The sequence below is a fragment of the Apodemus sylvaticus genome, chromosome 23, assembly GCF_947179515.1.
Source record: "Apodemus sylvaticus chromosome 23, mApoSyl1.1, whole genome shotgun sequence".
NCBI lineage: Eukaryota > Metazoa > Chordata > Mammalia > Rodentia > Muridae > Apodemus > Apodemus sylvaticus.
In genome coordinates, this window is record NC_067494.1 from 32,418,144 (window position 1) to 32,445,696 (window position 27,553).

Sequence of the window (27,553 nt, forward strand, 5' to 3'; positions counted from 1 at the left end):
AGAATAGCACATATATCTATTTGTTGGTGGTGGTGTAGAGAATGTCACCCTGTACAGGCTCCTCCTACTCTGTCTCAGTCTGACATAGACACTGATGAGTTACATACACAGGAGTTAAGCTTCACACTCCCACTACTGATTTCTAGTTCTTCTGTTTCTTGTGCTTGGTATGGATACATAAATGATTTTATCCTAGTCTCCAGATCAAGAAATTCCATGTTATGGGTGAATCACAGAGATTGGCACAGAGTGGGAAGGCCTGGACACTCTATGTCGGCAGCATGATGTTGCCTGTGCTTGAGGATGACAGAAGGGGCGGCGGCTGCTCCAGATGAGTTCTCATGACTTCCCTGGAGCCTCTTCACACTACAGCAAGGAAACACATCTTATGAAGGGTCTGAGGACAGCCTGGGTCAGTTCCCTGGGTGACCTGTCCCAGTCATCAGCACCCCTAACCCCTGTCCCTGAGGGTCATTCGTTCCCTCCTCCCATTACTCCTGGGCTCTGCCTCCGTGGAGCCTGCACTGTCTTCTTCCTCCACCCCCACATTCTCTTGCTCACTCTCTGGTGGAGATAGTTTTCTTTTCTCCTTAGCTCTGTGACACTGGCATCTAAAAGTCTGTGGAAAGTTCTTCAATCCAATAGCTTCTTCCATTTAAAGCATCTTCTGGGGACTGAAGGGATGCTCAGAGGGTAAGAGCCCAACTGCTCCTTTGGAGGAGCCAGGTTGGATTCCCAGTGCTCACCTGGCAGCTGCCATCCCCAAGGTTTGCTTTTCTTTTCTTTTCTTTTCTTTTCTTTTCTTTTCTTTTCTTTTCTTTTCTTTTCTTTTCTTTTCTTTTCTTTGCTTTGCTTTGCTTTGCTTTGCTTTTCTTTTCTTTTTTTCTTTTTTCCTTACTTTACTTTTTTTTTTGAGATATAGTTTCTATGTGTATCCCTCACTGTTCTAGAACTTGCTGTGTAGGCCAGGCTGGCCTAGAACTCAGATATCCCTGCCTCTGCCTCTAGATGCTGGGATTAAGGGTCCCTTCCACCATGCCTGGTGTCTCAAAACCTTCTGTATCAGTGGCTCCAGCAAAATAGACGCAAGCTTCTGGCCTCCATGGGAACTGCACATATATAATGGCATCACACACAGATAAAACACTCATGTACGGTAGTTAAAAATGAATGAACCCTTTTCTTCATGCTCTAGAACAGGCTTCTGCATAGGAAATGTCCAGATTCCTGGCAAAACTTGTTTGAATCACATTTTTAGTCTGCTTTCGCAGCTATACTCTAGGTTCCTAAAGGTGTATATGTGAATGTGTGAGTGTGTGTGTGTGTGTGTGTGTGTGAGTATGAGGGTGTGTGTGTATGAGAAAATAAGTGGGTGTGAGTATGTGTGTGTAAGAGGGTGTGTGTATGAGGGTGAAAGTGTGTGTGTGTGTGTGTGTGTGTGTGTGTGTGTGTGTGTGTGTGTGATTATGTGTGCATGCGTGCACACCTATGCACTTACAGGTCAGAGATTAACCTTGTGTGTGGATCCAGTTTCCATGCAGTTTGCTTTAGGACACAGGGTCTTTCACTAGCCTCAGCTCTCTGTGGTGATCATTCGCGCACAGAGAACCCCTGCTCTCCCCAGCTCTTAATCCTAAATGTCCTTGAACTCTGGAGACATTTCCCAAGAGATTACTTTTCCCTTAGAAGTGCCTTTTTGATGACTTGTAACTTCATTTGCACAGGAAATAAATTGTCCACAGCTGGCCCATCAGGCCCATGTATTTATCCACCACTGTTACATCAGGCCCTCAGGACAAATTTGTGAATCTGCTCTCAAGTGCATGTGTTTGTATGTGTGTGGATGTGGTTGTGTGTTGTGTGTTGTGTATGAGTGTGTGTATGAGTGTGTCTGAATTGTGTGTATATGTGTTGGAGTGTCGGGTGAGTGAATATATAAGACAGTGATTAACTTTGGGTGAAGAGTCACTGGTGCCATCTAACTGGTGGGTTATTCCAGGTAAAGAACTTGAGATGCTCAGTGCTTGACTGTACAGGATGAGACACTGATGAGTCTGACAGACCCACTGTGCAGTGCACTCTCCTCACACACTGCCTTGGGACCTTCCTGCAGGGAACTCAGACCATCTGTCTCTCCAGGGTGCTGAGGCTGATCTCCCTGGCTGAGGGGTGCATGTCTGTCCTGTGGAAACACTGCTGAAACATTCTCTCACTTTCTCTGTCCTTTGAGCTTCCTCCTAGACTGCTCAAAGCTGTTTTCAGGTAGTTGCTTATAGGCCATTGGGTTTGTGGGTCCAGCTGTTAGTTCACAAACATCCTTAACACAGTGGTGCACAGATCTACATATGAACAAGTCATTCATACGCAGTCAGTATCTAAAGCTGAAGAACGATGTTGACACTTTGAAGGCTGTCATATTTCAGTATGAACATGGGTGCCCCCCCCCACCATGGAGAATACTATTAGGAATTTAATAGCAATTACATACAATCAATCAGTGACTTTGATTAGTAAGACAATCAAACAATTATACCAATATTCCTTGTAATCACTGAAGGCAGGATGTTTCCCCTGCAATGTCTTTTCTTTGTTGACAGCTTTACAAACCCAGACCTTCTGCCCCTCAGCTTAGTTTATTTGGAAGTATTTCATTCTTTTTGATGTTACTGACAGCGAAACAGTTCCCTTAATTTTCTGAACATAGGTTATTAGTGTGTGGAAATACACTAGAGTGTGATTATGTTTTGCTTGCTGAGTTTTTAAATTCTATAACTCTGTATTTGATATATTACTCCTGGTTTCGATTTGCAGGGCTCTTCAGCATTTTCTAACTTTACTGTCATGTCATACAGAAGGAGGGACTCCCTAACCTCTTCATTTCCAGTCTAGGTGCATTTCAATTCTTTTTCCTGGGCCAATGACTCTAGCTAGGACACTAATGCCGTGTCAAGTCCAAGCCGTGAGCCTTCCTGGCTCAGCTCTTCAGCTTTAACTATGCTGTGAGCTGTGTTACATAAAGTCATGTAAGTAAGTGTGTGTGTGGGGGGGGGGAGACATGCTTCGCATACTTACTTCACTGACAGATTTCATCAGAGTGTGCTGAGTTTTGATCATTTCCTGTTTCTGCATTTGTTGAGGGCTCATGGAACTCTGCCCTTCATTTTCTCCATGTGGTGCACCACATTTGCTGACTTGGGTCCCGCTGACCCTTCCTTGACCATGGATGTCTTAGTGAGGGCAGGGACTCCAAGGATAAAGGACCAGTGTCTGCTCTGAATTGTTTCTCCTTCTCTGGTTTTCTTTTCTAGTGTATCCATGCTTCCTACTTTTGGATTTTCTTGTCTTACCTTTTTATCTTTTATTTATCTTGCATTTGTTTTTAGAGTTTACATTAAGATAGTTGACTGGAAGCCTTATTTACTTTGAATATAAGCATTGATTATCAGAGATATCTAACAGACAACACAGGGTATGCAGACATAGCCCGAGGCTAACATCCCTTGGGTCTCAGCCTGTCAGGCTTTTCCCTGTACCCAGGGCCTGGGCAGCTCTGTGGGCCTTCTGTGTCCCAACCCTGTCAGGGGGCATTTGCCTGCAGAGTGATCAACCCTTGGAAAAGGTCCCTGAAGCAGCCACCATCTTTGCTCCCTGACAAGCAAACAAGCAGCACCAAGTTCACAGAGACAACCATAGTATAGCATTCCTTGAAGGATGACACACCAGGGCTGCAACTGCACCCAAGAGTAGGACAGCACATCAGCAATCTGTACCAGGGGAAACCCTGTCATCTAGCGGTGTGGAAATAGCCTTACAGGTTCTCAAGTTGTTCAAGTAACAGCCAGTGACAATAAGACCATCTAACACCAGAGTTAACCAGATTGCAAAAGGCAAATGTAGAAATGTTAGTAACAGAAATCAGGGCAATATAGCAGCATCTGAATCCAATTCTTCAACAACAGGAAGTCCTGGATACCCGAACACGCCAGAAAAACAAGATTTGGATTTAAAATCACTGGTCATGATGCTGTTAGAGGAACACAAGAAGGACACAAATAAATCTCTTAAGGAAATACAGGGGAACATGAATAAGTTAGAAGCCCTTACAATGGAAACAAAAAAAAATCACTGGAAGAAATTCAGGAGAATATAGCTCAACAGATAGAAGCAAATAAAGAGGACATGCAAAAATCACTTAAAGAAATGCAGGAGAAATTGAGTCAACAGGCAGAAGTCATGAAAGAGGAAACACAAAAATCTCTTAAAGAATTACAGGAAAACACAAACAAACAAGTGAAGGAACTAAGCAAAACCATCCAGGATCTAAAAACAGAAGTAGAAACAACTAAGAAATCACAAAGAGAGACAACTTTGGAGATAGAAAATTTTGGGAAGAAATCAGGGGCCATAGAATCAAATATCAACAACAGAATACAAGATGTAAAAGAAAGAATCTCAGATGCCGAAGACACCAGAGAAACCACGGACTGCCTCAACAGTCAAAGAAAAGAAAAAACGCAAGAAGCTTGTGACCCAAAACCTCCAGGAAATCCAGGACACAATGAGAAGACCAAACCTAAGGATTATAGGTATAGATGAGACTTATGATTTACAACTTAAAGGGCCAGCCAATATCTTCAACAAAATTATGCAAGAAAACTTCCCTAACCTAAAGAGAGAAATTCCCATGAATATACAAGAAGCCTATAGAACTCCAAATAGACTGGAACAGAACAGAAATACCTCCCGTCACATAATAATCAAAACCCCAAATTATTAAACAAAGAAAGAATATTAAAGGCAGTAACAGAAAAAGGGCAAGTAACATATAAAGGAAGACCTATCAGAATTATACCACACTTCTTACCAGAGACCATGAAAGCTAGAAGATCCTGGGCAGATCTCATGCAGATTCTAAGAGAACACAAATGTCAGCCAAGACTACTATACCCAGCAAAACACTCAATCAAAATAGATGGAGAAACCAAGATATTCCATGACAAAACCAAATGTACACAATATCTTTCTACAAACCCAGCTCATCAAACCTGGAGGGACACTCTCCAGCTAGTGTGGTCAGACAAGATTGCAGATAAGAGCACTCTACCTCTCTACCTCTTGAAGGGTGAGAGAACTGGTGCCAACCATTGACCTGTCCCTTAGAACCCTCTCTCACCTACTCCCTGCCTGGCGTGATCACTAGAACCAGCAAGCAGCAGCTCCCAGGCCTTCTTTGCTGGCAACAAGCGATGCACTTCTGGTAACTGGTCCAAAGACAACACAGAACCATCTGCTCTGGGTCTCTTCATCAGTGTTCCTGTTACTCTACAGTCCCAGGGGAGCAGGGTGTGGCTTCAAAGAACATCAGTGCTTGCCAATGACAGGTTGTCCTCTTCCAGAGGGATTTTGTAGGAGTTAGAGTTCACAGACTCTGATTCATTGCTCCTGGGCCATGGTCAGGGAAGAAGGGTTCACATCAAATGGACACAGTGACTTACCTGCAGGCCCTAGGGGTCAGAACACTGCAAGACCAGTGCCTCCCAAAACCTCTGTGGCAGAGTCCCAGGCATCCGCAGGGACTTGAGTTCCTCTCATGTTTTGTTTCAGTGGAAAAAAGCAGTGGGTGGGAGAGGCAGGAGAATTCAATTCAGTGGAACCCAGGACCTAGGTCTTTGGAAAAGCCCAAATGCAATAGCCAATCAGGGGTTTCATCATTCAGGAGAGGCAACAGGAACTCTAGCCTGGCAGCCATGCTGGAGGGCTGTAAGGGATTATTTAAGGTGGGAGGAGATTCAGATGGACTACACTTGTTTGTTTGTTTGTTTGTTTGTTTGTTTGTTTGTTTGTTTAAAAGCTTCATTAATGTATGCACTGGGACCCTGATAGAAGAAAAGACTAAACTTACAGAGACTCTTTGGACCAGCAGGCAGGAATCAAACCAGATCTGATAGGCAAGCACTCATTGCTAAGAGCAGGTTTGCTTCTGACACAGGACACTTGTCAGGGAAGTCAGGCCATTGTCCTTTCCAGCCCCACCCCCACTACCAACTTTTTTTTTCACTGAGTCTCATGGCTGACTGGCCTTGAACTCACATAGATTCTCTTGCCTTTGCATTCCTAGTGCCTGCATTAAAGGTATGAGCAGCACAGCATAGCTCCTACCCCTGATATTTTGAAAATTAAAATTAAAAGCCTGACTTTATAACAAGCCAGGTCTTAGAACTACAGATGGACAGAAATCCAAGGTCTTCCCCATGCACCCTCATTTTACAGATGGGAGACCCACTCCTTAGAGCACATTTATGGACATCCCCCTCCATCACAGGGGAAGTGGGGTAGGCTCAGATTAAAAACACAGTTGAAGACAGCTGCAAACTAGAGTGCTATTGAAAGGATAGAAAATACAGCCTAACTCCAATGACCCCAAGAAGTCAGAAGTTTAAAATGCTATCTCACTATGTTAGAAACTAGGTAAAAGGTCACATTCCAGAGCCTGCACTTTGTTTAGACCTAGCATAAAGGCCTTGAATAGGTGATCATAGCCCCATAAGGTAACTGGAAATGGGCTAAGCTTATTTTGCTTCTGTATACTTAAGCCATTACCCCTATGCAGGAGTTCACATAGCTATAGATATTCAAGAAAATAGGAAACTAATTGGTCCATTGGCTCCGATAATTTAAACTGATGGGCCTAAAAACTATGGATTGGTACAAATCGATTGACTCGCATTTCTCGGGGTCTCCATGCTAATAAATGATTGGTTTGTCATTCACGGGCTTTGTCGTAAACTTATAAAAGCTGTTGCAATTTGGCACCCGTGATCCACAGTCCTCTAACCCTGAGATTTGTTCGGCTGTGGAACCCAGAATTCTGGAATAAAGAAATCCTCATGTTATTGCATCGAGACCATTTCTCATGAGTGATTTGGGTGTCGCCTTCCGGGGTGTGGGGCACTGGGACACCCTCAGTTTTTGGGGGGGTCTTACACTGTGCTTGCTTCTGGAGCTCACAGGCCTAAGAGCTAGAGTTCTCTCCTGACATGGAGACTTGCCATTTGCTAGGTGACATCCAACAGGGTGGGAAGATGAAAAGCTTCCACAAGATCAGGAGACATCTTCATGCTATGCCTTTCACAGAGGTGGAGAGGGCTGGGGCCTGTGTGAGTGAATCTTCCTGCTACCAGGGAGAAAGGAGAAAAAAAATCAATTGACCAGGAAGGCCCCCATTCTCCATGCTAGGCTGGGCCTGTTGAGCATAGAGTATGGACAGGTTTCTGTCACCATTTTTTTCATGCTAGGGTGAACCCAGTGCTTTGAGCATGCTAGGTACAGCTGTGCTTCTAAGTGGCTACATCTCAGCCTTCCTGAATGGTAATAAACAAAAGAAACCCTGACCAATTTGGACCAGTTAGAAAAGGAAAAAGGGTTTATTCAAATTTGTCCATTTATCCAACAGGCATCATCATGGGCTATGTGAGCCACCCCCCTTCCTTTAATCATTGTCTTTATTTTTTGAGACAGGGTCTCATGTATCCCAGGCTAGCCTAGAAAATGAATTTTGTGGAGGGCTGGGATTACAGGTGTGCATGTTGAAGCGTGGTTTGCACTGTGCTAGGGATCAGATTGAGACCAGCGTTTTCTGCACAGTAACCTAGAGCTTTAACTGAGCAGGTGCCTCAACCTCAGTCAGTGAATCTTTCTGGTAATAAAACAGCATCCCCGAAGGTCTCGTGAGTTTGAGGTTTTGAATGTTACCCATAATGATCCCACATATAAGGATTGGCTCCTCTTCAATGGTAACCCCACCCCCGTGCTGTGATGGCATTGCTTTCCATGCTTCAGTCCCTGAACATATAGAAGCAAACCATTGCAGATTACAACTAAAGGGCCCTAGCCAGGTCAACTGACAATCAGTCACAGGTCAAGGACTATGTGTAGGCCAAGAAATATATACCAGGGGAATGCTCTCAACTCTGTAAACAGAACATTCCCTGGAATAAAAGTAATGGGTACATTTTAGTCCCTCCTGAAGTCTGATAGGCCTGCTCTACTATCATAACTCCATTCATCCAAATGGAAGCACTTAATGCTTCCTCTGACTTTTGTGTTCTGGTTCAATTGGTTCCCAGAGCAACTAACTTGTAGAGAGCCCAGGGCTTGTATTTCGATGCTAATTAAACTCCTGGGAGGGGATGCAGAGGTGTAGTTAATCATGCACACATGTGCCTTGTGAACCTTCTCCCCACTTAACTTTTCAATTAAAGGCTAGAGCCAATGATTGGGTAGGAGGAAGGAGGAGGACCTGAGAGTTACTGGGAGGAGAAAAGGATCAATGAGGAAGGGGGAGGAACTATGGAGGATTGTCAAAGACAAGGAAGAGAAGCTCCTGTCCTGGAGAAACCCCAAGTGATATGGGATGATGTAGATGAGAATAGAGTCGTTTACTGGGAGATCCTCCCAATATAAGCTTACAGCTTGTAGTGATACTGTTTGACTTGAGATTTCTTTTACTGGGCAATTAGGTTGGAAAAATTCAGCAAAACCCTTCTTTCAATTCTAAAGTGAAAATTGCACATCACTAAGAGTTAGTCATAAAGTTATGGATGTACATGAAAGAGCTTGCAATGGTGCCTGCATGGGGTTTTCAACCTGACAAAGTTGTGACCCAAAGCTACAGCAAATACTCTTACTTAGTGGTACTCATTCCCTAAGCTTGGTGTGCTGGATAGCTTTAGGCTGACTAGAAAGAAGCTACAGTTTTTTGAGAGAAGGGAGGTTCAATTCAGAAAATACCTCCATAAAATCAGGATGTGGTACTTGCTTCAGCAGCGCATAAACTAAAATGTAACAATAAGGAAAAGAATAGCATGACCCCTGGAAAAGGATGACATGGAAATCCACAAAGCATACCATGATTTTACCAAATAATCACCAGAGGCAGGGAGAGGTAGAGACCTGATTAGGAGAGAGGAGTGGGAGGGAAAAAGGGAGACAGAATCATATATGTGGAGAGGCAGGAGAAAAACCTAGAAGGCCAGGAGAATGACCAGAGTGATAGGACTGAGGATTCTGATTGGAGGCAGACTAGAGGGTACTCCTAGTGTAATATATGTTGGCAAACATCATACACACACACACACACACACACACACACATACACACACATACACACACACACTATGCACATGCCTATATGTTTGTATGTATACGTGCACAAACACACATATATAATCACACATGTGCACACATAACACATGAACAGGCACGAAGGCACAGACAAACACATGTGCCACACATCTGCTCACTGAGAGCTTCTGAGACAGAATCTATATGAGGTAAAGAGTGCAGTTTAGAGAAGGGTGCTTCCTAAAGAGATTGGTGACATAAAGAAGCCAAGTGCTTAATACTGGGACAAGTGGAAAGATGGTGTAAGGACAGCTCAGGAATCTGAGAGCCATCAGTGACAGGTAGACACAGGAATGGCTTCAGTGCCAGTGAGATGAGGTTCTCTAGGCACTGGGAATCTACCAGGTATGATAGGGCTCAGAGTTGGCCTTGTTAGGTGATGTCACAGGCAGAGCACATCTGGTCTGTGTCACTAGAGATTGTCCTCTCACAGAAAACATCTTTTCTCTCTCCCAACACACATTCTCCTTCTACCCAGATCTGACTTGTTCACTAAAGGACACTTGCCTGCAATCAGACATAAGGGAATCACACTGTTCAGTGGATCTAAGGGGAAAATGTTACAACAGTGAGAGTGAACACCTTGTCTCATGCAATTATTACCCTGTGGGTCAGGATGGACCTGTGGCTCCTCACAACCCTGGGAACCAACCCATGCTTCATCTGCATGTGGAATTCCCAGGGTTACCATGCTTGCCTCTGTAGAAGTGGGTCAAGCTGATGGTACCTAATGTTCTCCATGGTACTTCTGAGAATGCTTGCTGGGTCCAGAAGAAAGTCCATACTTAGGTTCTATACTTCCCCCTTCAGGTACCTGAAATCTTGGTCCCTTCAAAGGCACTTTTAATGATTTGGTGAATTGGGGCCTGAACTTTGTCTTCCTGGGGCTTTTGAACACCAGAACATCGCAGGGCCAATTTTCCTATGTAAAGAAGATGCAGGGACATCTCCAAGTTTGTCTTACACAAACATCGATTTAATTCTCAGAGTTATGACAAACATATCAAGAAGCCTTATATCTTCTACTAAGAGTGAGGCAGGAACATGCACGTGGTGGAGGTGTCTGATGTGAACCTGGGTAGACAGAGGGGCTCCTGTCACTACCAGCTTTGGACAGGCTTTCAGCCCCTGCTCTGAATAGTGATGACTTTGCGATGGCCTCGGACAACCTGGGATATCTTCATTTGCTTCCTTCCTCCTGGCTGGAATCAGGGCACTGATTGAAGCTAACAGACCCAGAACATGATGACTTTCCACTAGGCTCCTCCTGAGGTCCATGTCTACACTTGTGTCCTCTCCAACACTGTGGCTGTAGGATGGTAGCATCGGGCATCCTCTGGTGATCTTCTAAAATGCAACAACACATGTGTGAGGGACTGAGAAACTCAGCTGCACAGGGCATCTCTCCAGCTGTGGTTACCCTGCTCCACACTGCTCCCCAAGCTGCCACCTCCTCTGAACCTTCCTCCCCCCATCTCCTAGTTCCCACTCCATCCAATCCTCCCCTCCCTCAGAATCTCCTCCTCTTCCTTCACCTACTTCCTCTTCCTAGCATGGTCAGTACCTTCCTGTTGTCTCCTTCTAGTGCAATGTGCCAGATACTCATTATAGATGCCTTATGGCATGCTAGATCTGTTTAAACATCATCCCACAGTGTCTAGACCTAGAATCCCCATGCATCATATCATATACATAGACAGAAGTATAATATTCCAGTTGACAGAGACATGATCACTGGGCAATGATTGTGCACACGTTTAATCCCAGCAGTTGGGAGGCAGAGGCAGGAGGATTTCTGAATTCGAGGCGAGTCTGGTCTACAAAGTGAGTTTCAGGACAGCCAGGGCTACACAGGGAAACCCTGTCTTGAAAAAAGCAAAAAAACCAAAAAAAAAAAAAACATAAAAACAAAACAAACAAACAAACAAAACAATCCCGACACAGACACAAATAAAATAGATACATTCTTGTTCACAAATATATCTGGGCTGGGCCTGAAGTTTTTCTTAACAGGCCTTCCCAGTGTTTCATTTTTGTGGGAAGTCTTTTCTGCCTCAGACGAGATCTGTATTGCATTGGAATACAGAAATACAGACTCAGGAGGGTTCTTCCCATCTTCCTGGCCCACCACGTAAACCCTCTGGGTAAGCCCCTGCAGGGTTCTGACATATCCTTTGCTGAGGTGGTGGGGTGGTCTGCTGTGCTTTCATTGCTCTGGCTATTCTTGGCTCCAAAGTGTATGGAGGAAATGCAGGGCACACTACTAGAACTTATGTGGGCTTGGCACATTGTGGGTGTTCTCTGGAGTGTCCTGCAGGGAAGGACACCAGGCCAACTGACACTTCTTGCTCTTCTCTCTCTAGGGACAGACATTTCACTAGTGGATGATGACCAGAGTAATGCTCGTTGTTTTTCTCTCCAACTTAGTTCAATTTTGAAAAGTATCAGGATCATCAGGGGAAGGTAAAGGTGTCCTCAGTGGATTCATGGTCTTAGAACGGGTCAGGCTGTCACATTCATGAACAGCCTGTTGTTTCAGGAAACAATAACAGGCCATGGCCTGGTTGTATTTTTTCTGAAATAAAGAATCTTTTATGTCTTGTTCTCTGAATCCAAGGTGTCCCATCGCTTTTATAATGGCCAGGTCTGGCCTGAGTGGGGGCAGTTCCTCACAAGGATGTGTGAACACCTGGGGATCTTCTGTGATCTAAGGATGCCTCATAAGTTCAGAGACTTTTGGGTTTGCTGTCAGTAAAAGCCTAATCAAGTCCTGGAGTTCTCTTGATAGGGGAGAGTGGACAGGATACTTCCCTGACCCAACCTGTCTTTGCAGCTCTAATTAAAGTTGGGAGCATCAAATGGAATTCTGCTAGTGCTCATAAAATACAGGACAACTCCCAGGGTCCAAACATCAATCTTGGGGCCATCGTATGGTTTGCCAAGGAGGAGCTCAGGTGCAAATGGGAAAGTCCCACACTGATAGCTCAGCTGCTCTTCTGGCTTCACTTGGGTCAATAATTTTTATTCGTCCATTGATGTCTATCATGATTTTGCCTGGTTTCAAGTCCCTATGAACTATACCTTGGTCATGGCAATAGCTCATGGCACTTAACATTTGTTTGAATATATCCCAGGTGTCATCCTCCTGCATGTGGCCAGCCTCTCGTATATGGTGGTAAAGTGATTTACGCTCACACAACTCCATGATGAGGTATACTCTCTTCTCTGTCTCAATTACTTGGAAGAGAGAGATGATGTTGGGGTGATTCAAAGTCATCATGATCTCCACCTCTGATGTGATAGGATGGAACCAGCGTTCTCTCTTATGAATCATTTTGACAGCAAACGGGGTGCCTGTGAGGCAGTGGTACGCCAGCTTGACATTGGAACAGCTTTCATGGCCGATGGTCTTTACAATTACATACTGAGAGTGGAAACTCTCTGTGCCAAAAAGGTTGGACTCAGGTCTGAGGTTTTCTGATTCTTCACTCCCAAACTCATTTGGGGCAACAAAGTATAAATGCTACCTAAAAGGTAGGGAAAAAAAAGGAAGATATGCATCTCATCTTCAGGGGTGTACCCTAATGAATGCAGCTGTCTCATACATTGTTGCCTGTCTTTGGATCTATTTCCCCTAGCTAGGCTGCCTTTCCTGGCCTCAGCGGTAGAGGAGAGGCTTAGTCCTACTAGGACTAGATGTCCAGGCACAGGATGGTACCCAAGAGTCAGCCTACCTTTCTCTGAGAAGGAGAGGTAATATAGCAGGAGGGGCATGTGAGGTGGTGTTGGATTCCATAGCTGCCTGCAGCTATTACGAAGTGTGTTGCTGGAACAGAAACTGAGGGATGGATAGGGAAGGGACAAAAAGAAAAAGGGCTAAGACAATATTCATTGATCAAAACCGGAAACTTTAATGGTACCAGACCTTTTAACAGTTTGGGCAAACCCTTCCCCCCTAGACTCCAGGCTGAGTTCTGGTGGAAGTTGTCTAGCTTCTCTTGGAGGTTGTTGTCTTGAATGCTCTGGCAGCTGGGTGGGTCACCTGCTTAATTCAGGAATTCCTGGAGGAACAATGAACTTAACCTTTACTTCAAGCACTCCACCCTAGGTGGAGCAGGATCCTGGCTATCTGGGAGAAGTTAACCTTGACCATAGTCAAGTACATTCTTAGCACTCCACCCAAGGATAAAAATTCCTGCTTTAACCTACTTCCCTATTATGTCCTAATGGCAGATTCCTGCCCAAAGCCAGGGATTGTCCTTGACTAATGTCAAACTCAAACCATGTGCATGACTGCCCCAATATGGCTCTGTACAAGGTGGAACTAGGAGGAGAGGAGTGAGGGGGGGCTATGATTGGGTTGGAGGGTTTTGGGAAGCCATTAGAGATCCCCACTTCAGCCCGGAGGACTGACAGGGCAAAGGTCCTGAGTAAAACAAAGAAGAGCCTCTCCCATGATTGCTGGTGGAAGGAAGTCCTGAGATAACTGTTGGGTGCTCCAGACTATGCAAGCATCAGATGTCTCCACCTGAGGAACCTTATCTCTTCCTGCAGAAACTGCTAAGATTGCCCCTCCTTCCTTTATTCTTGCCTTGAGAAGAGCTCTTCCTCTGAGAGCCTAAAACCTGTGTACCCCGGAACATTAAACTAGCCTCGACAATTGAACCCCCTTTGCCTGGCTTCCTTCTTCCCCCCACTTTAACCCTCAGGTAGCACCTCTTCAGGATACTGGAATAACTGGACCTGCTGGATGGGTCCTAGTGACCCGAAGTAAGGTCAACTACTGGACAACTGAGGAGAAAACCTGGGGAAAGTTGGACCCCACAGACCTCATCGCTCGTGAGTCGCTGGAGGGGCAGGTGAGTGGCCGAACAATTGTCGTCTGAATGTCATGGGGAAACAACTATCAAAATAAGCTTTTTTTTTTTAATAGAAGAAATCAAGCAGTCACTGAGGGAGGGAGGAATAAGAGTTAAGAAAAAAGATTTAATTATGTTCTTTTGTTTTATTGATAAAAAATGCCCTTGGTTGGTTTTAAGTGGACCTGACATTCACCCGCTAACGTGGAATAGGGTTGGTAAAGAGATTAATAGGATTTTGAAAACAGGTGAACCAGTGTCTGATGCATTTTTTAGTTACTGGGGCCTTATACGGGACATAATAATAGATGCTGAGAATGGAGGAGAAAGTGCCTGTCTGTTAGCTGTTGCTGGCAACTTTCTGCAAGCCTCAAGACTGCCGTCATGCAAAAGCGAAGGTGGCAAGGGTGAGCTGTGCTCTCCATGTCCCTCTGTGATTATAGATATGCCTGAGGACAGGGAGGTCCATCCTCCCAAGGTTATGAAATCCCTAGAGGATCCCAAAATTCCTAGAAGTATATACCCTTCTCTTAAGGAGTTTTCAAAAGGGCAAAATGAAACTTCAGACAAGGGCAGCCTGTGCTGCTTCTCAGACTCAAAATTAGACCCAGCCTCCGAGGCTGAGTTAGAGGAGGAAGCTGCCAGGTACAAAGAGGAAAGGTATGGTGATGCAAGCCGAGAACCTCAAGTCTTTTTCACACAAAGACCCAGATTTGCTTGGCCGCCACCATACCTACCTCAGATGCTGTTGGTCCCTCCTGCTCCTCTGCCAATCGCAGTGGTTGAAGGATTAACTCAAACAAAAGCTATGCTCCAGGCGCAAATTATTGGGCTCAGGCAGGTCTTACATTTGCAACAAGAATTAGGAGACCTTTCTTTAGAAATTCAGAACTTACAAGAAACTATGAGAAGAGGACAAGATTCCCCTAACAGAAGACCGCCCTGGAAGAAACATTAGCCTAAACTAACCTTCCCAGTCATGAATAAAGCCCGTGATAGGCAAACCAAAGATGAACCCGAGCCAGACAGCACCAGTCTTAATCAAGGGGGAGACAGAGATGAGGACCAAGAAACTGAGGGAGGACAAGACTATGATAAGGTTGCTGAGGACTCTGAGGGAGAAGAATCTGACCAAGGGGACTATGAGACCTTGTGCCCCATGTACAAAAAACTTAAATTTAAGAGCATTAAGGAATTACATTCAGGTGTAAAACAATTACGGCATGAATGCACCCTTTACCATGTCCATTTTAGAAGGGCTCTCGGGGTATGGATATCTTATACCTAGTGAATGGATTAAAGTGGTGCAATCCATCCTCAGCAGAGGACCATACTTAACTTGGAAATCAGAATTCATTGACAGAGCAGAGAACCTTGCTGCTAGAAATAGAAAAAAACCTTGAGTAAAACTGCCTCCTGGACAACAGATAAGCTGTGTGGAAGGGGTGCATTCACTTCCGAGGAAAAGCAACGGGGGCTATCCCCTGGTATCCTTGCTCAGACAGTGCAAGCCACCTTGTCTGCTTGGAGAGTGGTCCCTGCCGCAGGGGCAGTCACTACCCCCTTAACCAAAATAATTCAGGGAGCCCAAGGGCCCTATGCTTAATTTGTGGGGAGATTGCAGGAAGCGGCAGAAAGGATCCTAGGTCAAAATGAAAATGAAGGGCTTCTTGTTAGACAGCTCACCCTTGAGAACACCAACCCTGCATGCAGAGTAGCGCTACAGGGCAAAACTAAAGACCTTGATATCTCAGGAATAATTAAGCTCTGTAATGAGGTGGACCCCTTTACACAGCAGGTATCTAAATCCATTAGTTTGGCTATTGGGGCTGTCTTTCAAAAGACAGGAGACCCCAATCACCCCAGGAGCAAGACATGCTTTCAATGTGGACAGCCTGCTCATTTTGCAAGAGAATGCAGGGCTCCTAGGCAGACACCAGATCCTGCCCTTGGCTAAGGAACCATAAAACCTGCCCCTCCGGGAATCTGTCCCCTCTGTAAAAGAGGCAGACACTGGACTAACAAATGCCATTCTAGGACCGACGCCCATGGTCAAGCCCTTACAGCGTTCCTGGGAAACGGGCTGAGGGCCCAACATTGGGGCCCTTACTCTTAGGCCACAGCATACCCCCAAATACAGGAGCAGACACCAGTGCCAATGCCTTATCTAGGGCAACACCAGGAAGTGCAGGATTAGACCTATGTTCATCTATCACCCGGGTTATAACCCCCGAGGAAGGGACTGTTATTATAGAATCTAGAAAGTTTGGGGCCCCACCTTCTGGTATGTTTTTCTTGATAATTGGACGAGCTTCAAGCTCCCTTTAAGGCCTTATTATACTCCCTTCTATAATAGATGCTGACTGTTCAGGAGAGATCAAGTTTCTTGCCCCTGCCACAAGGGGCCCAGTAACACTCAGAGCTGGACAACACATTGCACAAGCATTGCTCCGTCCTTTAATAGGACATTTTCCCCACAAAGGAGAAAGGTGTGGCTCTTCCTCCCCTGGTTCTTCTGATATCTACTGAATTCAGAAGCTGACCGAGGAGAGGCCCATGATGACGCTATGGCTAGAAGGCAAACAGTTTCATGGCCTATTGGATACTGGGGCCAACACAACAGTGCTTTCCTCCAAGCACTAGCCTTCAGCTTGGCTTCTTGAGGCCACGGCTACACATTTAAAGGGAATAGGACAGTCACAAGATACATTACAAAGTTCAAGGCTTCTAGGTTAGAGGGATAAGGAAAAGAATACAAGAACAGTTAGGCCATTTGTAGTACCTGGACTCCCTGTTAACCTTTGGGGGAGAGATATTCTGTCCCAAATGGAAATGATGATGTGCAGTCCTAATGAAATTATTACAAATCAAGTGTTAAAAATGGGGTTCCTCCCTGGAAAAGGATTGGGCAAATGTGAACAAGGAATAACAGAACCCCTGGCTCCCACCCCTAATACAGATAGGAAAGGCTTGGATGCGGACCTTTTTCATAAAGACTGCTGATCCCCCTGCACTACAGGGTGATAAAATATCTTGGAAATCAAACGACCCAGTCTGGATCGATCAGTGGTCCATGCCTAATGAAAAGGTTCAGGCTGCCCTAAGTTTGGTGCAGGAACAATTATGTTTGCCCTGGAGGCCACCGAGAACAATCCTTAGGACAGAAATGTGGTTGCCATGACAAATACTTTTGTGCCTCTTGGGGCTGTGAGACCACAGCTGATATCTATTGGAATCCCTCTTCTTCTTGGGACCTCATTCAGGTCCTGGTGTAATACCTTTACAAATAACCTCTACAGGCCAGGGAGAGAAATTTGCCTGAGAAGCTTCATGAGGAGCTGAGTGGGGCCTATGTACCTATAGAGCAGGCAGACACCCATGTCTTTCCTTTAAAATGCAGTTGGAAAAGACATTACCCTATATATATCAAGCCTCCATTGGACTTAATCATCAATTACTTAATTTTGCCCCCTCATCACTCAGAGAAGCCCCAGAGCCTAGGAATCCATCAGCCACACGGGCTTCACAAAATTCTTCCTTGACTACTTTGTTCCAACCCAGCATCCCCCCGGGGCTCCGTGCAGTCATCTCAGTAATTCTTTCCACCCTTAGTGCATCTGCCTCTGCTTTGCTTCTTAAGGAACAGGAAGCTAATTCATCTAAATATGTAGAATGCTGGATATGTTTTTTGGCCTCTCCTCCATTCTACGAGGGTGTTGCTCTTTTTGGAAATTTTACATATACCAATGATTCTGAGGGTTTAAATGAAAATTTCTTAGGATTCACCCTCACAGAGGTATCCAGGGTAGGAAGCTGTGTTCTGGGAAAACATATGCTCCCCCCTCAACAATTGTTAGAGATATGCAACCATACCGTAACTATTGACAATCATTATGCGTATTTGCTAGCCCCAAATTATACCTATTTGGCGTGTTCCTCAGGATTGACTACCTGTATTATAATACCTGAATTCATACAGCATCACGATTATTGCGTGCTAGTACAAATACTTCCAGCGTTCATGAACCAAGAGACCTTTTAAACTTCTGGGATGATAACATTGAGATGCCCCATAGTGGGAAGAGAGAACCTATTACGGTTATCACCCTTGCTGTTATTCTAGGATTAAGGGCAGCCGGAACAGGAACAGGCATCGCCTCACTTGTTACCTCTCAACAGAATCTACAACAATATCATTTACTTAGTGCTGCCATTGATAAGGACCTGGGTGAACTCAGAGATGGTTTAGCCAATTTAAAAGACTACTGTTGCCTCCTTATCAGAAGTAGTATTACAGTTTAGGAGAGGTCTTGATTTGCTCTTCTTGCTGCAGGGAGGATTTTGCGCAGCCTTAAGGGAAGAATGCTGTGTTTATGTAGACAAGACAGGACTGGTAGATAACAGTCTGAGGAGAGTAAAAGAGAGTCTAGAGAAAAGCATAAGCGAACGAGAACAACAGGAGTCTTGGTATAAAAATTGGTTCTCCACGTCCCTGTGGTTTTCCACCCTACTACCTTCTATTCTAGGACCTTTCTTAGGGTTATTACTGTTAATCTCCTTTGGTCCCTGGGCTTTTCAATGATTAACCCGCTTCATTAAATCACGAATAGATTCTACCCTACCCAAGAATTATGTCTCCGTACAGTATCATCGGCTAGACACAGGAGAAATGCTGGACCCGGGGGACAAGACAGCTCCCAGAAACAACCGCAGCACCTGACACAGATCGCTCAATTTCAATAAACTCCTTTTGTGAGACTCTGTTTGGCTCCCACTTATTCATCCCTGGGCTTGTCTGAAGGGGGAGCTGACCCAAGGTAGCCGTCTTAAGGACGGGCAACTTCCTCCATCCCCTGACCAACCTAAGACATGGGGCCTTGAGGATGACAAGGTAACCCTACGACGGGTAAGGCTGAGGGATAAGAGAGGTCGATCCTAAGACAAGAGACGGCTACACATTTTCGGTCTGGCCCCCTTGCCCAGTATTTCTGCCCAGACCTTTCCACTTTTAATATAAGGAAAGGGAGGAAATGTGGGAAGCCATTAGAGATCCTCACTTTGGCCCGGAGGGCTGACAGGGCAAAGGTCCTGAGTAAAAAAAGAAGAGCCTCTCCCATGATTGCTGGTGGAAGGACGTCCTGAGATAACTGCAGGGTGCTCCAGACTATGCAAACATCAGATGTCTCCACCTGAGGACGCTTATCTCTTCCCACTGAAACTGATAAGATTGCCCCTCCCTCCTTTTTTCTTGCCTTGAGAAGAGCTCTTCCTTTGAGAGCTTAAAACCTGTGTACCCCAAAACATTAAACGAAGCCTCAACAATTGAACCCCCCTTTGCCTGTCTTCCTTCTTTCTCCCCTACCCTTATGACCCTCAGGTAGCATCTCTTCGGGTCTCTGGAATATTTGGACCTGCTGGACGGGTCATAAGGTGAATAAATAAATACATAAATAATCTTTACAAAAAAATAAGGTAGGTATCTTAGCTTAGAAACAATGGCCAAGCTAACTAAACGCCTCAACACTATCCCTTACACAGGTGTTCTCATACCTTCCACACATGCACCTAAAACACACTCGTGCACATGCACACTCTCTCTCACACACAACACTTTCACACACACTCTCACACACACCAACACAAACACACAGGTGCACTCAAACGCACCCACAGGTATCCCTACACAAACACACAAATAGGTACTCACACACAAGTAAACTTAAAACACAACACACACATTCTATATACATACAAACACACACACACACACACACTCAAGTAACACTCCTCCCAAACACACATTGATCTAGTCACGAATACATAAGCTCACACACAAACAAATCAAAAGCAAAATCCATATGCTAGCTGGATGGCAGCATACTCCCTCCTCATGAGGTCAGAGCAGGACCTGTCCTGACAGGGCTGGGAGGGACTCCAAGGCAATGGCCTAGGTGGGCTATGGAGACTGACATTAGGCTTTTAGAAATCAAAGCAGGTAGGATGTTTTGCTGTCCTTAGGACTCTGGTTATAATGATTGCTGCACCTTCTGCTTTAAAGTCCTCATGCCTACACTCTGGGTGTCACCATGCATTCAAACTAATGTGTCCCAGATGATGTTACAGCTTAACAACAACAACAAAAAAAAAAAAAACAATGTTCTACTTGTTAAGATCTAGGTGGCAAAGATCCTTTCCCATTTTTTTGGTTACTGTTTTGTCCACTTGACAGTGTCCTTTGCCTTACAAAAACTTTGTAATTTTATGATGTCCCATTTGTCCATTCTTGATCTTAGAGAATAAGCCATTGCTGTTCTATTCAGGAACTTTTCCCCTCTGCCCATGTCCTCAAGGGTCTTCCCCAGTTTCTTTTCTATTAGTTTCAGTGTGTCTCGTTTTATGAGGAGATCCTTGATCCACTTGGAGTTGAGCTTAGTACAAGGAGATTAGAATGGATCATTTTTATTCTTCTGCAAGCTGACCTCCAGTTGAGCCAGTACCATTTGTTGAAAAGGCTATCTTTTTTTCCACTGGATGGGTTCAGCTCCTTTGTCAAAGATCAAGTGACCATAGGTGTGTGGGTTCATTTCTGGGTCTTCAGTCCTATTCCATTGATCTACCTGTCTGTCACTGTACCAATACCATGCAGTTTTTAACATTATTGCTCTGTAGTACTGCCTGAGATCTGGGATACTGATTCCCCCAGAAGTTCATTTACTGTTGAGAATAGTTTTAGCTATCCTGGGTTTTTTGTTATTCCAGATGAATTTGAGAAGTTTTACCAACCCTGTATCTGACAGAGGACAAATATCAAATATATACAAAGAACTCACAAAGTTAGACTCCAGAGAGCCAAATAACCCTATTAAAAATGGGGTACAGAGCTAAACAAAGAATTTTCACCTGAAGAACTTCAAATGGCTGAGAAGCACCTTAAAAAATGTTCAGCATCTTTAGTCACTAGGGAAATGCAAATCAAAACAACCCTGAAATTTCACCTTATACCCTTCAGAATGGCTAAGATTAAAAACTCAGGAGACAGGTGTTGGTGAGGATGTGGAGAAAGAGGAACACTCCTCCACTGCTGGTGGGAATGCAAGTTGGTACAACCACTCTGGGAATCAGTATGGCTGTTCCTCAGAAAACTAGGCATAACACTTCCAGATGACCCTGCAATATCACTTCTGGGCATATACCCAGAAGATTCCCCTGCATGTAATAAGGACACATGCTCCACTATGTTCATAACAGCCCTATTTATAATAGCCAGAACCTGGAAAGAACCCAGAAGTCCCTCAATGGAGGAATGGATACAGAAAATGTGGTATATTTACACAATAGAATACTACTCAGCAATTAAAACCTATTCACAAAAGAACACACATGGAATATTGTCACTGATAAGTGGATATTAGCTCAGAATCTCTGAATACCTAAGATACAATTCACATATCAAATGACTCTCAAGAAGGAGGAAAGAGAGGTCCCTGGTCCTGAAAATGCTTGTTCCAGCATTGTAGGGGAATACCAGGACAGAGAAGTAGGAGGGGGTTGATAGGGGAATGTGTGGAGGGAAGAGGGCTTAGGGTACTTATCCCTGGGAAAGGGAAAATTATATTGAATGTAAACAAAGAATATTGAAAATAAAAATTATTAAAAAAAGAAAATAGACAATCTGTAACAGAATGCAAAGGTTCATTTTTTTTTCAAATAAATAGTAGACATTAAGAAATAAAAATATATAAATAAAAAATTAAAAATGACCTAGGTGGCACCAGCCATTCTGACATTACCATAGCCATTTCATTTTAAACCTGCACCCAGCCATCTTACATTATTACAGAGGACCTTTCTTGCGCCTGGCTAACCATTAACTGCACATCCCAATAAGTTCTATGTTCTGGTGTTCTGACCCTTGCCCTTCTTTAGGGACAACCATAACTAAGGTCAGTTAGAATTGCTTCCTATAGTTAGCAAGAATAAGCTTGAACCTGAACCAACCACCCAGCTGCCTGGCAAGATTCCCTGCATGTGTGTATGAGCTTTTATGGTTGCTTTTATAAGCATTTTCTGGGAAGCAGTCAGGGTTGCAGTCTCAACTCCCGAGTCTGACCTGCATCCTTGAGTGACCAGTACCAGGGTATGTGTCCAATAAACTATCCCTGCATGACCGTGGTGGATGAGTGGCTTGTGGGCTGTTTCCTGAACCCCAACACTGCTCATGAAATGTAATAAGGCAGCTTATTTACAAACATTAGAATGACAGATGCATTTCTCATAATGTCCAAGGTGTCTGATTCTCATCCAAAACCTGGGAGGAGTCTTGGAAATAGACAAGTGGTTAGAACACGTGCCCTGCAACGTGGGAGGGCCTGAATGTGAATGCTTGTGAACGATAAGCACTTAAACACCTGCAGTCGTAGAGCACATACACCTAGGAAGTAGGAAAAGCAAGACAGACAGCAAAATGCCTGGGAGTTGTGGGCCAGGTAGCCTGGCATATACAGTATTGAGCCACAAACCTAGTTTCACACAAGGAAGTAGCTAAGGTCTGACACAAACGTCCTCCAACGTCTACACATATGGTGAGCATATCAATGAACATACACATAATAGCTTGTTTCATTCTCCCTTGTCTCTGTCTGTCTCTATCTCTCTGTCTCTCTCTTATACACACGCACACACAAACACATTCACACACTATTACAACATCCACACACATATACACACTTTCTCACACACATTCATACATTACACAAACACACACTCTCACACTATTACATACTCATATTCTCACACATACATACACACATGCTTACACACATTCACACACTATTAAAAACACTCACACAAACTCACTCTCACACATTCACACACAGAGAGATACACAGAATGGGTGAGTATACCCAGTATTATATATAAAACAACAAAACAAGCACTCTTTATGAACTATGGTTCCCTAATAAAACTTTTCTTCAAACATAAGGAAGAAACTCACTAACTCCCACAAATGAAGACTGAGTTAAGGGAGTTCAGAGTCTCACCAAGAAATAAAGAGACCTGTGCACAATCACAAAATTCAATTTGAACTTGGCTTCTTCCAAGATGTGAGAGAGGCCAAGTCACATGACTCTAAACAGCAGTGCCACCAAGGCTCATGTGCACAGAGATGTCCTTCTCTGACACCAGTACCTGGAGAAATTGGTCAGGGCTGCAAGAACCACAGTAATACATGCCATTTATATAGGAGTGGTGGGATTTTAGCATTTTTCAGTGTGATATCCATGCTAACACAGAAAAAAAAACCTAGAACAACAGAAAGAGAAATTCAAGGGTTTTGATGTTGTTGTTGTTGTTGTTGTTGTTGTTCTTTTTTGTTTTGGGTTTTTTTTTTTTTTTTACTAAAATCCCAGCCAAAGGCAAAAGAAAATATTCAGGTAGCAGAGACAAAGCTGTAGAGCTAATGAACACAGCAAATGCTTTCTCAGTGGCTAGTACATTCTCTCTCTCTCTCTCTCTCTCTCTCTCTCTCTCTCTCTCTCTCTCTCTCTCTCTGCCTGTCTACATCAGTGTGCACCCACCCAGATCTGTGGGGAGTGTCCTAAGTTCATGGAGAATCATGGAGAATCCAGTGTGTTCTTAGGTGTCCTTGTTCTGGTGTCCCTACTTGGTGTCACCATAATCATTTGGACAATATTAATATTATGCAGAACAGCTAGTACCCATAATTCTGCCCTCAACACACCCAAGGGCAAAGGAGAGAATTATATGCATTATAATAGATAATATGGATTTTACAGATAAGAGCTACAGAGCAACTTAAAAGAGTTCTGGTGTTGCAGATCCAATCCTGAGCCTGGTGCCTATTAGACAAGCACTGCCCTGTTGCTTCACACCCTAGACCCAGAGCTTTTGAACTCAGTCTTATATACTCCCTGTAAAGTGTCCTGTGTTCTGTGTTGCAGTGGGAAACAAAAAGTCCTGAGTTTCAGCTGTGAATGGACAGACCCTCAGCTCCAGGCAGACTCCCTGCGCAGCTGCTTGAAGACTGCTGTAATCTTCTTAGTCCTTGAAACAAACCAGACGGGGATATGGGACTCTGGGCAGAAAAGAATTTCAGAAATAGCCAGACTGAAGAGGAACCGGGATTAATTACAGACATTATTAGAAAGGTGAACAAGAGAATAAAGGCATGGGTGAAGTTCCATGAGAAAGACTAGCCTGAAACGGGAAATATTAAAATCGACTGCTCATCCAATGGTCTTTGCCCGGGTAACTCTCCGAGAACGCGCCAGACCACGCCTCTGCTCTAGTGCCAGCAAGGCTGTCAACCAGAGGCTCAGAGCTCACACCTGGCTTCAGGTCTCCTAGCTGGAAGGAAGCAGGTTCCATAATCTGCCAACCAAACCTCTTTCCAGGTTCCACTCAGCTAACTACCATGCAGGATTCCCATGTGTTGTTCCTCCTAAGTAAAGCCTCTGTGCTCTGGATGAACTTCAGGGCAAGAAAAGTTCAACAAAGCCAGGATGCAGATGACGATTGTGAAGGATGCAGGGTGATAGCAGACTGCCTTTGAAAACAAGTAGCCTAGACACACAGAGAATGATCTCTCTCTGACCTCAGCTTCTCTATGGTGTCCACATTTAGTGGCTGAGTAGCATCACCTATGTCACCTGAACACTCTGAAATAGCCACCATTTCCTGTTCTCTGCCACCCATCTGCCCTACAGGTAGATGGGCACAGAACAGAAAGGTTGGCAAACATGAGAAGATCATTCCTGGCCTGTTCTACATTCTGTGTGCCTCTATTCCCTGTCAGTCCAGGAAACATTACAAGGGACTTGCAGAAAAAGAGAGACCCTGAGAAGGCAAAGAAAATTACATATGTACTGGAAGGACACTGGAGTTGAGTAGAAGCAAGAACACAGAAGACAGCAGGGAGGTTGAGGTCATCTTAAAACCAGCTTCTGAGCCAGGGACATGGCTTCTGAAGAGCTCTGAGTGCACTGCTGTGACAGGAGGGAGGGGGACAGGGAGGGAAGGCAGAGGGGAGGGGAGGGGCCAAGGGGAGAGGGTTGGGAGAGAAGGGAGTAGAGGGGAGAAGGATGGGAGAGAGGGGAGGGGGAGAAAAGAGAGGGGGAGAAAGGAGAAGGGGAGGAAAGGGGGATAGAGGAAGGAGGATGGGGAGGAGAGGAGGATGAGGAGAGGGCAGGGGAGGGGGAAGGAAAGGGGAGTAGAGGGAATTGTAGAAAAGGGATGGGGATGGGGAGGGTCAGGAGGGGAGATGGAAGAAGGGGAAGGAAGGAAGGAGAGAGGAATGGAGAAAGGCAGAACAAGAGGAATGAGAGAAAAAATGAGAGAAGGAAGGAGAAAGGGGGAGAGAACAGAAAGGAGGAAAGGACATTCCTGTCCCATGTGAAGCTTTGTAGGGCTTTAAGCAGATGGCAAATATTGTGTGTGATTGTCTTTCCTTTCGTTCACCTCATCTTTCATTTTGTTTTAGGTTTTCTTCTTTCTTTCTTTCTTCTTTTTATTCTTTTTTTTTTTTTTTTTTTTTTTTTTTTTTTTTGAGACAGGATCTCAGTCTCTAACTCAGGTTTGTCTTAAAATCAACGTGATTCTCCAGTCTCAGTTTCCTAAATGCTAGTGTGTTTAGAGTTATTGCTATTTTATGAAGGTTTGCCTATGTATGAGTGTGCACCACACGTGTACCCTCAGAGCCCAGTACAGGGCATGGGGTTCCCCAGAACTAAAGTTACAGGACCTTGTGAGCTGCCCTATTGGTGTTGCACTTAGCACCCAGACAGGTGATCTGCAAAATCAGCCAGCACTCATAACTCCTGAGTTGGGAATATCTCCAGCATTGCTCCCTGTGTTCTTATCCTTTTTAACATTATGTGTTAAACACAAGACATTGTGTTTTAACGGTTAGCATCTGTTTTCATCTGAGAAATGAACAGGGATTCTTAAACATACTGCTGGAGCTTCCTGACCTTAGGGCAGATGCTGTCATTTTGAGACAATGAATAGGAGGACCGTGTGATGGCGGTGACCAGGTGATACTCAATGACCTCGGCTCTGTGGTCAGTAGCTCTCTCAAGCTTTGTCTAAGGCCCGTCTTGTGGGAACCCCCTAGGTAAGCCCTGGGTACCCCAACTTCAGCTGCAATTGCTTCCTTTCTCTTTCCCAGCCACTGAGCGATTTCACCATTGCTATTGCTGGACAGAAACCTCCTTCAGGGAGTGACTGTGTCTATTCAGAAAGCTATATACCCGGAAAAAATTCTCATGTGTCAGACAGGAGCCATGATTTTGAACTAAGTTATGTAGAACTTCACTCAATATCAAAACAGCTAGGCTGGGGCTTGGGTTTCTTTTTATAGATTCTAGAAAGCTACACAGATGTTCACTGGGTACGGAAACACAGCTCAAATCCAAGGCCAGTTGCGTCTGTTTTGCCTATAATATGAGACCTGTGCTGCTCAATGATGCTCTGAAATATCACCTGCTTATTGCCCAGTCATGTATATTCACCTAGGCTGGTGACGGGTGTTCTTAGGCCTCTGTCAGAGGCACTGCCATGTCTGGGTGTCTCCCAGGGGCTCACAGGCTGAGAGACTGTTCTCCATGGTGGTGGCTTTGATGTGGTGAGAGCTTTGGGACTACAGCAATGATGAGGGATCGTGGGGTCATTACCTACAGAAGGGACTAGATTTCATAGGCCCAAGCTCTCTCTATCCAACAGCTGTTATAAAAGAACATTGCCAATCACCACCACTTCTTTGGCTTCCTGATAAGTGACTGCTCTGGTATGTGCTTCTGCCATTATGATGACATCAGAGGCTCATAGGAACCAAGCTAGGATGACACCATGACCCTAAATTTCTGAAACAGTCAGATAAATAGACCCCAATGGTTCACATATTATCCAGACTTGAATATTGGGCTATAACAACAAAAATTGGACAATTACAGAGATTGACCACAGTAAATATCACCTTGGCTCACTAGGAAGGACTTATTTTTTCCACATATTAATATCTGCATATTGTTACTGGCTGACAAGGGTTTAACACATAGTCTTCTCTTTCTTCCCTACTGCTACCCCTCTCTCATTTGGACCAAGGCAAAAAAAATTACATCAAGGGGCAGGGACACCCCATCCAGGGATGAGGAGTCTGGAAGAGAGAACACAGGGAACACAGGGTGTTAGAGCGCCTTCCACAGGAGCTGGACAGGCGGGGGAGGTGCAGATTTGCTCAGCAAGCAGTTTTTCTTCCCACTCTGTGCCGCAGTTTCTGCCCCATACTCTTGCCTTCTACACTGGGGTAATCTGGTTTTTTTCCGGGCTGGGGTGGGAAGTAAAGGTGGCTTTGACCAGGTTCAGCTCGCATCGTTACCCCAGCCCACCCCACCCCACCCCGAGTACAATTGGTAACTGGCTCAGTGCTCACCTTCCTCTGGCCCCAAGCCACTGTTGGTGCTGTCCAGGGACTCGCAGTCCCAGCTCTCCAT

The 27,553-nt window shown here is 44.7% G+C and overlaps 1 non-coding gene and 1 pseudogene across 1 annotated transcript; one reads left to right on the forward strand and one right to left on the reverse strand.

Moving 5' to 3' along the window:
- Positions 1–230: 230 nt before the first annotated feature.
- On the reverse strand, positions 231–27,553 carry LOC127674204 (sperm motility kinase 4A-like; annotated as a pseudogene).
- On the forward strand, positions 8,811–8,916 carry LOC127674280 (U6 spliceosomal RNA). The gene has a single exon (XR_007975331.1). It is a non-coding gene; the product is annotated as a U6 spliceosomal RNA (small nuclear RNA).